The sequence below is a fragment of the Pan troglodytes genome, chromosome 8 (genome assembly GCF_028858775.2).
Source record: "Pan troglodytes isolate AG18354 chromosome 8, NHGRI_mPanTro3-v2.0_pri, whole genome shotgun sequence".
In the NCBI taxonomy this organism is placed as follows: Eukaryota; Metazoa; Chordata; class Mammalia; order Primates; family Hominidae; genus Pan; species Pan troglodytes.
The window spans coordinates 62,799,958-62,815,972 of NC_072406.2; the positions used below are offsets into that span (position 1 = coordinate 62,799,958).

At 38.0% G+C, this 16,015-nt stretch overlaps 1 protein-coding gene across 26 annotated transcripts in view; it reads right to left on the bottom strand.

The window, feature by feature from the left end:
- The window catches only part of SGMS1 (sphingomyelin synthase 1), a 350,796-nt gene that overhangs the window by 90,952 nt on the left and 243,829 nt on the right, over positions 1 to 16,015 (bottom strand). The window lies entirely within an intron of this gene.

Sequence of the window (16,015 nt, forward strand, 5' to 3'; positions counted from 1 at the left end):
TAAACTAGCCCCAATTTCCATACTTATACTGTAATTATTTTATTAACCTTTGGTAGTCCTGAAAATATTTTTCAGTGGCCACCCTCTTAATCTGAACAATACTAGAAACTCTTTCTTTAAAAACAACACATTTGTTGAGTGATTACTATGTGCCAAATTTACCTATTCTTTAAAAACTCTTTGATGGAGATATTTTAATCTCCACTTGTGCAAATTAAGAATACTGAGGCTCGGAGAGAGTTTGTTCCTTACCGGGATCCCTCAGTGAGTAGCAACACTGGGAACCAAACACAGAAGCATTCATTTTCAAAGCCTCTGCTTTTCCACCCACAGGAGAAATCCCTCTAGTTTGATTCTCAGGTGGTTCACACTCTATTCCAACTATAAAGTACTCCTTCAAAAGGTCTATATGCCACCAAAACTTTACACCAACCAACCAGAAATACCCCCCACCAAAAGCTCCTGAAATTTTCTTAAGGGATACATGTTTTACATTTGTCACAATCAACATTAGGCTTCTATTTTTCATTTGCCTTCTTCAATGCCAACTGGTTTTCAACAAAGCACCAAGGTCTCACCCACAGATCTGTCCTCACTGAGGCTAAAAAAATCCAAGAAACACCTACTTTCAAACACTCATTTTTCAAAGTAGATTCCCTTGTCGTATTCATTTATGCTCCTGCACAAAATGTCAAAGACAAATTCACAAATGAATTTCTGTCACCTTACTTAGTCACCTTGATTTTTTAAGATGAAGCTAAAGATGCAAAAGATGGACCAAAGTGGTACAAAACTGTTGTACCCAAGAAATTATTTGTGAGCTTTCTGTTGACATTTTAAACATCTTCATTTTGTTAAAAAAATCTCCATTTACCTTTCATTTCAATATTCTGCCTAAAAAATTACCAAACTACAATAAATTTGTCTGGTCAAAAGCCTAATTAATGGCATCATCCATCAATTACTGCATCAGTCCGCATTGAAATGGATGCGTAATAAGCATCATGATCACTCAAAACAACAATGACTATTTCTCTAATGTTCTGAGGTTCAATTATTTTTGCATTGAATGCCACTGAACAGTAACAGAAGTCAAAGCTTAGCATTAGCTTTTTCAAAAATTAATCTATCTTCCTATTGTTGGCTTTTATTTCAGTAAATTCAAATTAATGGAGTCAATTGCCTCCATAAAACTATGAAGAATAAACAAAACCATTAGACATCTCAGGTCAAATGGCAAGAAAAAGGGGCCACGATCCTACTGGAAATTAAGATTTATTGACATTTTCACGGTATAACATTATATGCCAAGCCAAGAAAATACTGCACAGTATTGCCCTTCATAGGATATCATTAAAAGACTTTCCATATGTATGAATAAGTATATAAATATAGATTATTTGAATTGTGAGGAAATCTTTAAAAACCTTCTCTGGAGATGTTTAATTAAACAAAGAACTAGTCAACTGTTTTTCTAGGATTTAGGTTGAGTCATAGTTTACATAGTATGTAACAAGCCATTTGTATACTCAATTTTTGTTAACCAGAACCATTTTTTTTTTTTAATTTCAATAGCTTTAGAGGTAGAAGTGGTTTTTGGTTAGATGGATGAATTGTATAGTGAAGTCTGGGATATTAGCGTACCTGTCACCAGAGCAGTGTATCCTGTACCCCATAGGTAGTTTTTTATCCATTACCTTCCTCCCTTCTGAGTCTCCAATGTCCATTATACCACTCTGTACGTCCCTGTTTACCTATAACTTAGCTCCCACTTATATGTGAGAACATGCAGTATTTGGCTTTCCATTCCTGAGTTACTCCACTTAGAATAATGGCCCCCAGTTCCACCCAAGTTGCTGCCAAAGACATTATGTTGTAACCAGAACCATTTTAAATGTTCGAAGAAGTTTGTTCTTTGAATAAATTTAGACAGAAATTCATTTTTGATCTATTATCTTAAAATCCAAAAAACATAGTTTTAATAACACTACTCACAAAAGAACAGACATGATTATTACTCACTGGCCAGTCTAGACAGAAAATTACGTAAATTCAAAGAAAGAAGAGTTTCAACTAACTAACAGTTGGCACAAGTACACGGTTCACATGTTCAATGTTCCATAAAGTTTATGAGGTAAATAATATACTATTATCTTAAACCCATCCCAGCTGTCAAGAGCCTGAGTAGAGGTTACGAAGATAAGAAATGAAAGTATTCTAGACTCTAGGGGTACATTTGTCAGGCATGCATATATCTAATTGACTAATGTGTTCCAAAGTGAATCTTCATTCGAGTTCTCTATTTCTGCTCATCCTCTGCTCTTGCTCTTCTTTGTCTTCATTCATTCATTCAACACATGGTGTTTCAAAAGCCAGATGCTACCCTAGGTGCTCAGGATACAGAAGTGAGCATTATCTACAACTCCTGGCTACCAGGAATGATCTCATCATGTGGCTAAATTCTGACGTTTCCAGACAAGGTTGTTCATAAGCTCACCTGCTCTTAAGAGGCTCAATACACTGATGAAGGTTTAGGCAAATACAGAGGGGAAGGACACCAACATCTAGTATGTCTTAAGAATAATTTTGCTGTAAGATAGTACAGGGTCTCCACAGGTATGGGACATGGTAGTGTCAGATGGGATAACCTTTAGCCCCAAACTACAACTACTCAGGCCACAAAAACAGCAGAAAGTATGGCCAGATTTCCTCAACCCCTACCCTTCTTTATTTCCTTTGTAAAAGAACATGTTTAATATTCCTTACACCAAAATAAAAATCTTTTTAATGGAAATCAAAAGATAGACGATAACATGGGGGAAACAGGTATAATACTATGAAATAGGATGAATTTTCCTAATTTAAAATGAGCTCATACAAGTCAATATGATAAAGACAAGAAGACACAAGGGCAAAAGGAAGGAAAAAGAGGGAGAAAGAGGAAGAAGAAAGCACATGAGTGAGCAGTTTACAGAAAGAAACTCACAATGGACCTATGAAAAGATCCTAAACCTCACCCAGAGGGAAAGTAAATTTTTAACTTACCAGATTGGCAAAAATGTTAAAACTTGGTGAATGAAAAATGTTGATGGAAGCGTGGGAAAGACATAATCTTGTTTTGTTTTGTTTTGATTTTTTTTTTTTTAAAAAAAGGCCAGGCTCACAGCTGTAAGCCCAGTGCTTTGAGAGTCTGATGTGGGAGAACTGCCTGAGGCCAAGAGTATGTGACCAGCTTGAGAAACACAGTGAGACCCCCATCTCTATAGAAAATACAAAAAACTAGGTGGGCATCGTGGTGCATGCCTGTGGTCCTAGCTACTTGGGAGGAGCGAGCATCGCTTGAGCCCACGAGTTTGAGGTTGCAATAAGCTATGATTGTGCCACTGCATTGCAGTCTGGGTGAAGAGCGAGACCCTGTCTCGAAAAAACAAACAATCAGTGACCTTTCCAGAGAAGAATTTGGTGATGTTTATCAAAATTTGAAATGTATTTTCCCACTGATGTAGCAATCCCACTCACAGGAATTTAACCTACAGGTATGTCAGCAAGATATTTATACACAAATATTTACAGAAAGGCAGACTGCAATAAATCCAATAGCTAAACACAATCCCCCCAATGGCAACTATTAAAACATCCAGAAATAAGGCAAAAATAAAATCAATTATTATACACCCATAAAATAAAATATTGTACCATCATTAAAGTGAATAAAGACGATCTGTATGTGTTGACAGGAATATATCTCAAAAATAGGTAAAGTACAAAGAAAAAGCTAAGGAACGGTATGTATATTAATCCCTTTATTAAAAATGTAAAAAGCCAAAAGCAAGATAGATGCAGATATGTGCCAAAATATGTATTTTTTTTTCCTGGAACAAATCACAAGAAATGTAATAACAGTTACAGTGAGGGGAGCCTTTGACATCTCTTTCTAAACTATTTGATATCATTTGTATACTAACCATGTACATGCACCATTTTTACTTATTTTCATATTTTAACCATATTCTTTCTTTTACACTCTGTTCCTCAACAAAACCTAATTTAAAAAAATAAAACCAGAAAATTTAAAGCATTTATAATAAACCTCAACATCTGAAACTCCAAAAATATATTTACCAAATCAAAGGCTTTTCAGGAGAGTTCTGAGGAAGAAAAAATACAGCAAAATAAGAGACAAAGTAGAGAAAAAGGGGGCAATGCAGATGGAGATAGATCGAGTATCAACTCAGGTTCAAGGACAAGGCTGAGTATTTCTCCCTTTCTAATGTTTTAAACAAACTGATAAATTATGCATTGCATGGTGTATAGAGCAAGAAGCCACAAAAAAATTAGCAGTTTACAGTTGTAGAATGTGGAAAACAACTGAGAAGAAAAATCTTTGAAAAGCTCTTCTGGAAGAACTATCCCAATTCATGAAAAGCAGTAAAGAAACACCCTCACAAATGAAAGAAAAATCCTACCACGTACAAATAAAATATACTAGAATGTATTATGAAATCTTTTGGCAAATATTTATAATTCTTGAGATAAAATCCCAAATTGAATTATTTCACATGCAACTATAATTCTAGGTTATGCTACATATCTTCATAGGCATTAAACAAAAGCCTGGAATGTCATTTAGCTGAATGTCATTTCAAAAATGTGGCTCCAACTCATTAATATTCATGTATTTATCCAAGGTTTAAGAGATGAACAGTAAAACTAAAATACTTAATCCTCAAAAGTCCCCTAGTGATGTCACTATGAATAGCACAGGTAATAAAACCACAAAAATTTGAGCATTCTAAGGAAAATGATGAAGTACTACTGGAAGGAAAACCCCACCTAAATATATATATACACGCACACATACACATACATGCGCAATTACCTTGTTGAAAAAAATAATAATAAAGGCTCTGAGAAGAAGGGTGGTCTTGTTTTTCTCCCTGTGTCAGTTATCAATTTACTGCCTCTCATCTACAAATTCACCATTTACAGCCTGATTTGCAAAAGGGGATCTGAGCCCTGTAAGTATTTTCCATTTGCTAGCTGACACGATGTTTGTTAATTTTTGTCTGTAGAAAATGCTAGAGAGACATTGTAGGAAGGAGTTTTGCTTCCTGGTCTGATCAGGAGTCACATCAGACTCCTGTCGGATGTGCAGCTTCTCCAAAGCCTGTCTCAAACAGTTTTTAGTGGAGTGCCTCCAGTAGATATCTGCCCATGAATAGCTTTCCCTGGGACAATAAAGGATGGATTTTCAGCAAGTTCTGGAAGGCAGATTTTTAGTAAGTTTTGCTGGTGTGGCACCACAGCAACTGCTCTGCCATGGAGTGAATCAAGGACGTGTCCTCTCCAACAAGGTCTGGATCTCAGCTCTGAGACGGGGTAGGAAGTTGGTCTCTTCCTTGGATCCTCTATCTCAGCCATTGGAGTAGTAGATGCTACCTATATCTGCTATTTCTATAGAGTTCTGTTTACTTCTTATTAGCCAATCTTATCATTGCTCCAATCCTTTGTTATAGCTATAATTCTTTTTTTTTTTTTTTTTCTTAAGAGATAGGGTCTTCCTCTATCACCCAGGCTGGAGTGCAGAGGCGTGATCCTAGCTCACTGCAGCCTTGTCCCCTTGGGCTTAAGAGATACTCACACCTCAGCCTCCCAGGCAGCTAGGACTACAGGCATGCATCACCACACCTAGGTAATTTTTTTGTTTGTTTGTTTGTTTTTATAGAGACAGTGTCTTGCTATGTTGCCCAGGCAGGTCCCGAGCTCCTGGCCTCAAGTAATCTTCCTGCCTTGGCCTCCCAAAGCAGTGCTGGGATTACAGGTATGAACTACCTCACCTGGCCCTAATAAGTCTTAATATTAAACTTTCCTTGTTTAAACTACTATGCAGTTTCTGCTCCCAGACTGAACTGATGATATACTCCCTTTACTAGTAGCATTTCTGCAGTAGGCCCAGTGGCAACGTGCACAAGCAAAAGAGCAAGAATTAGCATTTTTCCAGTTCTGTCCCTATCATGGCTTAAACTGTTTAACCTCTCTGGATTTGCTAAGTGATATATCATAGAATGTGCCGATAAAAATCTAGGTGAAGAAGTGGTTAATCCTCAAAAGTCCCCTAGTGATGTCACTATGAATAGCACAGGTAATAAAACCACAAAAATGTGAGCATTCTAAGGAAAATGATGAAGTACTACATTTTCTGTATAGAAATTCTGTATTTCTACAATTTCTGTATAAGAATTCTGTCTGCCTAACCCGAGAAAGGGAGAAGCCACCAGGAGCACTTCTCACCTTATTTTCTGTTGATATCTTTGATATCCTTTCTGGTCTCAGCTCCTATCCACCCTGACCTCCAAACGGCCTCCTCCAATTGTCCCTTCAACCTGGGGTTGGTAATGACTTCCTGCCATTGCATCACCTGTGGAAGTAACTTTACTGCATTTCCCCCGCCGTAAATAAGAGTGGCTTTTTTTTTCTCCCTGCTAAGCTCTGGCTAACCAGTTATAATAGAATGGGTGCCTATACACATGCTAAAGATTCACTGTGTCTACTCTTGAAAGCCATCATGTACTGCTAGGATTCAAAGTTGAAAACTAAAATAATATACCTTTGTTTGGCCTAAAAGAGCCAGTTAAACCCCTGAAATATTTTGATTTATAGAGGACTTGCTTGAAAATGGATCCAGCGCCTTAATATCTATTTTTTTTTAAGGCTGAACTTTTGGCTGAATCATTTTCCCTAAATTTGTATCTAAATATCAAAAAATTCATTAAAAAAAAGCTTCCTTTAGACAGTGTATATAGCACAGTGCTGTCCAGTAGAGCTTTCTGAGATGATGGAATGGTTCTGTATCTGTTCTACATAATATGATAGCCACTAACCACATATGTAGCTATTGAGCACTTGAAATGTGTTAGGTCCAACTAAGATTATTAATTTAAATATTCGCATGTGGCTAGTGCCTATTGTATTGGACATCAAAGGTCTGGCATATGGTCCTCTGTAATCTGAGGAAGGCCTTCTGCTGCTGGTGGTGTTCTTGTATGCTTTGGCAGGGAACAAGTAGGTATAGAGAAAAGCAACATAGAAATACTAGCCCTTTTATTCATTCTAGTCACAGTTTAAAAACATTATAACTGGCAGGTGCAGTGGCTCATGCCTGTAATCCCAATACTCTGGGAGGCAAAGGTAGAAGGAACGATTGAGCCCAGAGACCAGCCTGGGCAATATACTGAGACCTCATCTCTTAAAAAAAAACAAAAAACAAAAAAAAACAACTTTTTTTTAATTAGCGAGGCTCCTGGCTAACACGGTGAAACCCCATCTCTACTAAAAATACAAAAAATTAGCTGGGTGTGGTGGCACGCACCTGTAGTCCCAGCTACTCAGGAGGCTGAGGCAGGAGAATCGCTTGAACCTGGGAGGCGGAGGTTGCAGTGAGCTGAGATCACACCACTGTACTTCAGCCTGGGTGACAGAGTGAGACTCCATTTCAAAAAAAAATAGCAGGGCATGGTGGTGCATGCCTGTAGTCCCAGCTACTGGGGTGCGTCTCAAGTATCCCAGCTATTGGGTAGGGGGGGCAGTTGAGGTAGGAGAATCATTTGAGCTTGGGAGTTCATGCTGCAGTAAGCCATGATTGTACCATCGCACTCCAGCACGGCTGACAGAGCGAGACTCTATCTCAAAACAAAACAAAACAAAAAAAGATTATAACAACCCCTAGCCTGCCTGACCTCCCTCCCGCTACTGGCTACAAACATGGACATATAACTTACTCCGATAACTTAGTTAACAAATTCTTAGGGAATAAAATCCATTCATTTTATTCATATAGATTAGAGTCCAGACCCAGTAGTGAGAGGCACTCACTTTGGAAAAAGGTAATGTTAGAATTATTGCTTTGTTTTTCCTTTTCTTTTTATTTTATTGATACACAATATTTGCACATATTTATGGGGTACATGTGATAGTTTTTGCATGCATAGACTGTAATGATCAACTCAAAGTATTTGAGATATCCACGACCTCCAGTATTTATTATTTCCATGTGCTGGGAACATTTCAAGTCCTCTCACCTAGCTACATCAAAATATACAATACATTGTTGTTAACTATAGTCACCCTACTCTGCTATCAAACACAAAAACTTATTCTAACTGGATGTTTCTGTTTTTCCTATTCTTCAACCTCGCTGGATATAATCCCATTTATTCCCTGAACTGTTCCTGTCCATTCCATACTCTTTTTCCAAAAGGATTCCTCTACAGTCTTCCCAAGACCATATGGTTTTCATACAACATATCTCTATGTACCCTGGCACTACTGAAACTGTGACAGACATTCCCTTTGAAGTAGACTGTGATGACTAGTTTGTCAGTTACAAACATTTAATTTCATATCTCTGACCTTTACTTGGACATAATCAAAATAAATGACAACAGATTTCTCAATTCTCCTGAGAATTTCGCTCCTAAAAGTAAATGCTAAATATTAGCAATAGATAACTTCAGGAAACTCTTTCGATATATCAATGGGAATATAAGAATATAAAGAGGACAATTATATAGGAACAGATAACGTCAGGAAACTCTTTCAATATCTCAACGGGAATATAAGAATATAAAAAGGACAATTATATAGGAAAGTACCACAGGCTCTGGAACCCAAAATGCCTAAGAAACTATATACAGCCTATTATCCTGAGAACCAAATGAAAGTATATTTCATAAGTCTACAAGAATTTTAACAATATAAAATCACACTGAAAAATTCTGTGAAATTTTGTCTATGAACTGCTTTGGGTGAAAATTTCTGTAGTTGTTTAGTAATCTGTGCAATTTAAATGAGAATTATAGGACACACTAACTAGCAAAGTAGGAATTAGTTTACCTTGTAATTTTAACAATGTACTCTAGTTTCTTTCACTCGTTTACATGAGTCACTCACAGAACAGAACATCACATTTCCCACATGAATAAGCACTCAATGACATTCATTTTTCTTCTCAACATTTTCTAAATTGCAATAAAAAAGATAATATTATGATGGTCATGACACTCTTGTGTTGCAAGTCAGATAGGAAAGGGCATTCAAGGTGAAGACAAGCAAACCTGGGGAAGCCAGCTGGTCCTTAGAGTGCAGTGTTATCTGGGGAGACTCACATAGTCCAAGGCTGTCCTTTAGTCTTGCAAATTTATAAATACAATGATCAGAAAAGCATTCATACTGACCACACTTGTGGTGACATTAAAGTAAAAACTCCAGCTGAATACCTTATTGTGAGAATGTAAACCATCGGGTGGGTTGTTTGCTGGCATGTCTGATGGCAGATCTCTGAAAAGCATAGTTACGTGAAGTGGCCAAATTACCATGAGAAGGATGCATAGTGGGCATGGAACAAAAATATGTTCTGTGTCTTCCTGTGTGGCCTGACACTGTGCACTGTGAGGTTAAGGAGGACTCAGCGGTATTCACCGATGAGGGCAAGACCAATCTCTAGTTCAGATTTGGAACTTAGGCAGATTTCAAAAGCCCTCAGACAGCCCCACCATAGGGGAAGACCCATATGGAGACCTGGTAATGCCGCCCTAGGGGTAAGGCACCTTCTCTGTAGCTAGGCCAAGTTGGCCTCTCAAATTCAGTCTCCCATCCCAGTCTTCAAGTTCTACTTCTCTAAATTCCTCTTCAGACAATTTCCCTCTCAGAATAACATGTTAGTTCCTTTAATCAAGTTATAGTTCTATAACCAAGTTATAGTCTCTTGTTGCATGTTTGCTGTGATACATTCATTATAGGTTAGTTTAAAAATTTCTTTTGGAGTCAGGTCTTTCTTTCCAAATTGAGAAGAGGGAAAGGTATATATAGTACATATACTATTACCTGAGGGCCCTCATATATAGTATATACACCATACTCATGGTAGAAGCCAATAATTCCAGTGAAATGAAAGCTTTGGAATTTCAAGGAAGAAGGAGGGACCTCTCGAAAAAACAAATGAATAAACCTATAACCACACTCTGTATTTAAAGAATTCATTGAATGCCAAGCTTAAACTCTTTAAAAAATACAAGCTAATAGACCTATGGCGTGGATAATGAGGCATATTGTTCCACTCCACCTTGACTTAAATCTGTTTGTTCCTTTATGTCTAGGACATGTTTGAGCCTTTTGGTGAGACCCTTGCTTCAAAAGGGGGGAAAAAAACAATTCTATTTTTACATCTATTAACTCAGCACAAGTCTAGAACTTGGGATTTTGGTACCAATTACTGCAAAATTACAAGTTGATGCCCAGGAGCCTTGTAAATACACAATCAGCTTTCAAACATTTTCAGCAACACTTCCTGCAGTGCGTGGTAATTTCTAGTCTCATCCATATCTGAGAAATCAAAGTGACAGAATGCACCTAAAGTGGATAAATTGTTTTATGGGGTCTCAAGAATTGTGGTCACTGGTTCCACCTGAAATTTTAAACTGCCTAGTCTTTCTTTTAGTTTATTTATTATCAGCTTGACTTTCAGTTTGGTTTGAGTATCAAACTCTCAGCTTCTGACCCCATAGAACTATGCAATTTTGTATCACCAGTTCAGGATTCTCTGTTAGGATCACCAGGTTTCTTTGCCAATACTGCTTACCCAGCAACTCAGGGGCGGCTTGAGGCTTGAGGCCATCAGAGTCTGGAACACCACCGTCTACTTCTGTATGATAAGGAAAGTTAAGTAAACTTGAAAGTTAGCTTAATGAAGGCCTCTAAGCACTAGCAGGGCTTAGTCTATGTTAGTAATTTCTGAGAAGTATGTTTTCATCTGTGCGCCAGTCACATTTCACATGCCCCTTATGCTGGAACTGCTGTGCTCCCCTTGGGCAGCCACCACCTGAGAGGGATGAGCTGGCTGTGAATTGTCCCAATGATGTGAGGGGACAGATTTCCTTCCAGATACCCAGAGAGAGGCAAGCTGCTGGGGGCAGAGGGTACTAACACTCACTCCACTAGAGGATTCAAGTCACATGTTTATGTGAGGTTTACACAATTCAATGCAATAGGGACACTGAGAAAGAAAATCAAGACCACTTTTCAAAAAAATTCCTAACTTCAATTCTCCAACCTGAAAAAGTGCCTTTTCCTAAGCCATGGAACTTTTCATTGCTGGACCTCTTATTGCCATCTCCCTGGAAAATTAACAGAAATGCAAAACAGTCTGCCTTTATAAGGCAGACAACAGACGGATTGTGAATACTCTGAAATCTTCCCATCCAACCCCTATCACCTACGAAAATTCACACCATTAAGTCAAATACATACAATGCCAATTGCTCTTATGGATAAGCTACACACTGCTATAGCTTGCTTGATACACAAGTGGAAGTGACAGAAAGGGTGATCACATGAAAGCTTTATCTTTTCAGGCAAGGCTGAGAGGGTATGAGAAATCACTAAGATGACAAAATTGACACATTTGCACATACATTTGCTAGGTGTGCTGCTTACACCTTAAGGCATGGAAAAACATATTTAAGAGACATAATATCGAGTAAGATTAAAAAATAGAATTACACTGCTTAAGAACAAACATTACATGTTTTTATAGTGGAATAATTCACAAATGCAGAAGTTATATTATTGGCTAATTCCAGACTGATAAGAAATAGATGACTCTTGTTTTCCATGCAACTTATGCCTCCCTCTAATAAGTGCTTCTCACTTTAGTGCATATTCTTCATTCCCTACAAGGCCAAAGTGATATCTGTAAAGACATTTACTTCTCCTAAGATTTATCACCTTTGGAAAACAGGAGCCCTTTTATTTTTAATATTTTAACTATTAAAAAATCTAACTTCCTTATATATCCTCCTTCCAAATCTTACATTTTAAAAAGCATCAGTCAATTCTATTAACCTGGAAAATGTAAATTTGAAAAAAAAAGTTATCTCTTGTGACTGTGCCTAAGGACTGTGCTACATAATTTACATGTATATCTTGTTTATTCCTCTAAGCCCTATGAAATAGAGATTTGGTTTTCACAGATAAAGAAACTTGCCCCAAATCACACAGCAAGTTAAACTGGCAGGGCTGAGATTCCAGCAAAGGTGTATCTGACTCTCAAACCACTATAATATATTCCTCCAGGAAACAAAGCAAATATTTCACCGTGCTGCTGATGATAAAATGTGTACACTGTATACACTTGCAGATTTCAGCATACATTAACTCTCAAAGGCCTTTTATAAACATACTGTTAAAGCTACTTGGTGATTTCGTTAAAGCAAAGATTGGCATTCAAATGTCACAAACAGAAATACATACATTGAACTTGTAAGCCAGGATTTCTCGACCATAACACTACTGACATTTTGGACAGGATAACTCTTTGCTGTGGGGCCTCTGTCCTGTGCACTGTAGGATGTTTAGCAGTATCCATGGCAGTATCCACTAAGTGCCACTAGCACAACTCCCCAACCCCAGCTGTGACAATCAAAAACGTGTCCAAATATACCAAATTTTCCCTGGGGGTTTAAAATTGCACCCTGCAGAGAACCATTGAGTTAAGCTAATCACCCAAGATCATAACAACTGGTTAAAGACTGTACTGATCTGATTTGGACTGGAGATAAGAAAGAGGTCTCCTAAAACCTAGTTTAGTGAAGATTTCTCATACACCAAACTACAGCTCCTTAACAGAAAGCACTTATTAAACTGGACAAAATGTACAGACTTCAAAATGTGACCATCTCTCTTTTACCACATTGGTAATAGTAAATAAATATAAAGTATCATTTCTCAGCTTAAAAGTTTTTAATTTTTAAATTTTTTTTCTGTGGACCTCATCTGATTGAAAGTCTCTCAGCTTTTACACTAAGGTGAAGACGCCTATTGTTTTTGGACCACTGTTCAAATAACAGTTACTAGACACTCTCCAAAACCTAATTACAGCCAGGCACAGTGGTTCACACCTGTCATCCCAGCACTTTGAGAGGCTGAGGTAGAAGCATTGCTTGAGTCCACAAGTTTGAGTTCGAGACCAACCTAGGCAACACAGTGAGACCTTGTCTCTGCAAAATATTAAAAAATTAGCCAGGCATGGTGGCACACCTGTAGTCTCAGCTACTCAGCAGGCTGAGGTGGGAAGACCGCTTGAGGTTGCAGTGAGTCGAGATCATGATGCTGCACTCCAGCCTGGGCAACAGAGCAAGACTCTGCCTGAAAAAACAACAACTAACCTATTTACCACATTCTGGATATGTGTTTAAACACAAACCCAGAAATGTGCATAATATTGCCTGAAGTAGTAGTAGTGACAGTAGTTAACAGCAGCAACAACAGAAGACTAGGATCTAATATATACAATTTACTATCCGATTCTGCTTTAAGAACTTTACATGGATTATATAATTTAATCCTTCAACATCTTCAACAGCCCTCTAAGGTAGGTATTATTACTATTATTTGTATTTTATGAATGAAGAAATAGAGGCATAAAGAACTCAAATAACTTGCCCAGGGTCTGGCTTTGGAGTCTCTATTCGTAACCACTATCTACAGTGCTTCAAAGAACGACGCAATTATCATCTCCTTGGTTCCAAATCCTCTATCTCTTGTACTGTGTGAAGTTTTTCCCACCAGCTGTACCATATGCCTTTGTCAAGCGACACTATCGACACCTTGCTCAAGTCTGACATTATGCCACTGATCATCCCTCTTTGGGTAAAAGACCTAAACTCATTCATCTATACCGCTATCCAATTCATATTTTTCCATCTTGAGTAAAGAACACACGTAGCACGTTATTAAATGCTCTGATGCGGGCGCCTGTAGTCCCAGCTATTCAGGAGGCTGAGGCAGGAGAATGGCGTCAACCCGGGAGGCGGAGCTTGCAGTGAGCTGAGATCGCGCCACTGCACTCCAGCCTGGGTGACAGAGCGAGACTCCGTCTCAAAACATAACAAAACGAAATGTTCTGATGAAGCAGACATTGCATATCTATGGCAATGCCCTGATATACTTGTCCAGTAACATTATTAAAAAACAAATGAGGTTAATTGGACATGAATAATTCTTAGGAAACATACGCTACATACTGATCATCACTTTTATTTTTGTAAGTGATTCTGACCAATCTTTTAAAAAATGTGATCTACAATTCTGCTAGACACCAACGTAAGTTATGAAACTAAAGTTTTCAGAATTTACCATTTCCCCATTTTTGAAAATGGACTCTGTGGCATGCTTCCCCCTCTCCATGACTTTTCCAAGATTACTCCCAAGTGGTTTTATCATCACACTGGCATGTTCTTTCAACATGCTCAAGAATTCAGGTCACTTAAAGCAGTTAGGATTTAGAGTGGCTTAAGGAAGTGGGTAGGTGTTCTGTGTCAACTAGATGGTGCAGGTGATGATGTGGGGCTGTGAGCAATGCCTAGTCCTGGAATATTTCATGGTATTTCATGGTCTTCGATGAAGGTGGCATTATTCTCTTGTATGATGATATGCCCACAGATGGACTCTCTCAGAAATGGATGCTCTGATCAGACACGCTGAGACTTTCTCACCTCCACATAACTAGTTTTAGCTCTCACAGAGTGTGCCTTTCATGAACTCACCATTCTTAAAACAGGTTCAACGCTAATCTAGGTGCTAACGTAAATTTAAAAATATTTCACTTAGCATATAAAATACTGCAGGTATGCACTCACAAACAGGGGATTCAACTAGAGAAAGCCTGAATAGCACTTGTGACACGCCAGAGGAAAATGCACACCCTGAATTAAAAGGTCTTCAGAAAAAAAGCAGAAGAAAGTTACCGGAGTTCAGCAACACTAAGGCGGCCATGTGCATTAACGAGCTCATTAAGAGTAGGGCTTTCTCAGTTAATATTTGAAAGCCGTAGCCTTCTAGAGTAAATGCATAATTCCTTGAACTTCGATAATTTGGCGCTGGGACAATGAGGCACTTTTAAATCACTTAAAAATCTGCTTTGAACCAAGAACCTCCTCTGGATCATTTTAAACAGAAAAATCAACACCATTTTAGGAGCAATTGTAGCCACATAGGAAAAATAACCAACCTTAAATGCTAACTTCCAACATAAACTAAATTAACTAGCTGTGAAATTTGGAGCAGGTAATATAACCTTACTGAGCCTGTTCTTCAACTATAAAACAGAGTCAAAAATACCTCCACCTCTTAGGACTATTGTGAAAACTAAATGAAGTAATGTATACAAAGCATCTCAGTGCCTGATAAAGGAGATCCTTAAATATTCAGCTTTTATACAACTATTAGGTGAAACTAATAAAATTCCAAATTTAATTATCTCTTTGGATTTGAGGCATCTTAGAGATATAATAAAATATTATCCCATTCTCACCACCTGAGGGGGCTTTTCCAACTGTCTCAGTGACTTGAGAACCGTGGGCTTAGGCCATTTCTCCCAAGTTTACAGGCTATTTCTCAAAGAGGATTCTACACCGTTACCTTTTACACAGAGCCATTTGATCAGTTCAACTCGGAGCAAAAGGGCTTAACAATTAACCTATGAGCTTGAAAACAGTGTTACTAGGAGCTCATAGGGTAACTTAAAGTTTCTAACAAATTATTTTAATTATTCCATTTAGAAGTGGTTTCTTTCTAGGGAAGTTTCCTTTATAGAACTAAAAAAAAAAAAAAGCCAGCTGCGAAGAATTTTCTTTCTCTCGCTAAAAAAAGCCAGCTGCAAAGAATTTTCTTCCTCTCTCCATGACAGTCTATCTTTTAACTTCATCACAGTCTCTATCTTCATAAATGCATGTGTAATGATGCTATTCATGACTTGCTCATTCATATTCATAACTTCATAATTCAGTTTACAAGTCTTCCCACCATCCTTTATGTTACTGGGACGTCTTTAACCTGTCTTTCCTGTACACAGTCAGTGTTTCTGATCATGATAACTTCCCTGTTGCATTGTGTATATCCTCAGTCGTCACAGGATTCCACTTTCCCTGTCCCCTACCTCCCCAAACTCTTGCAAGAAAAT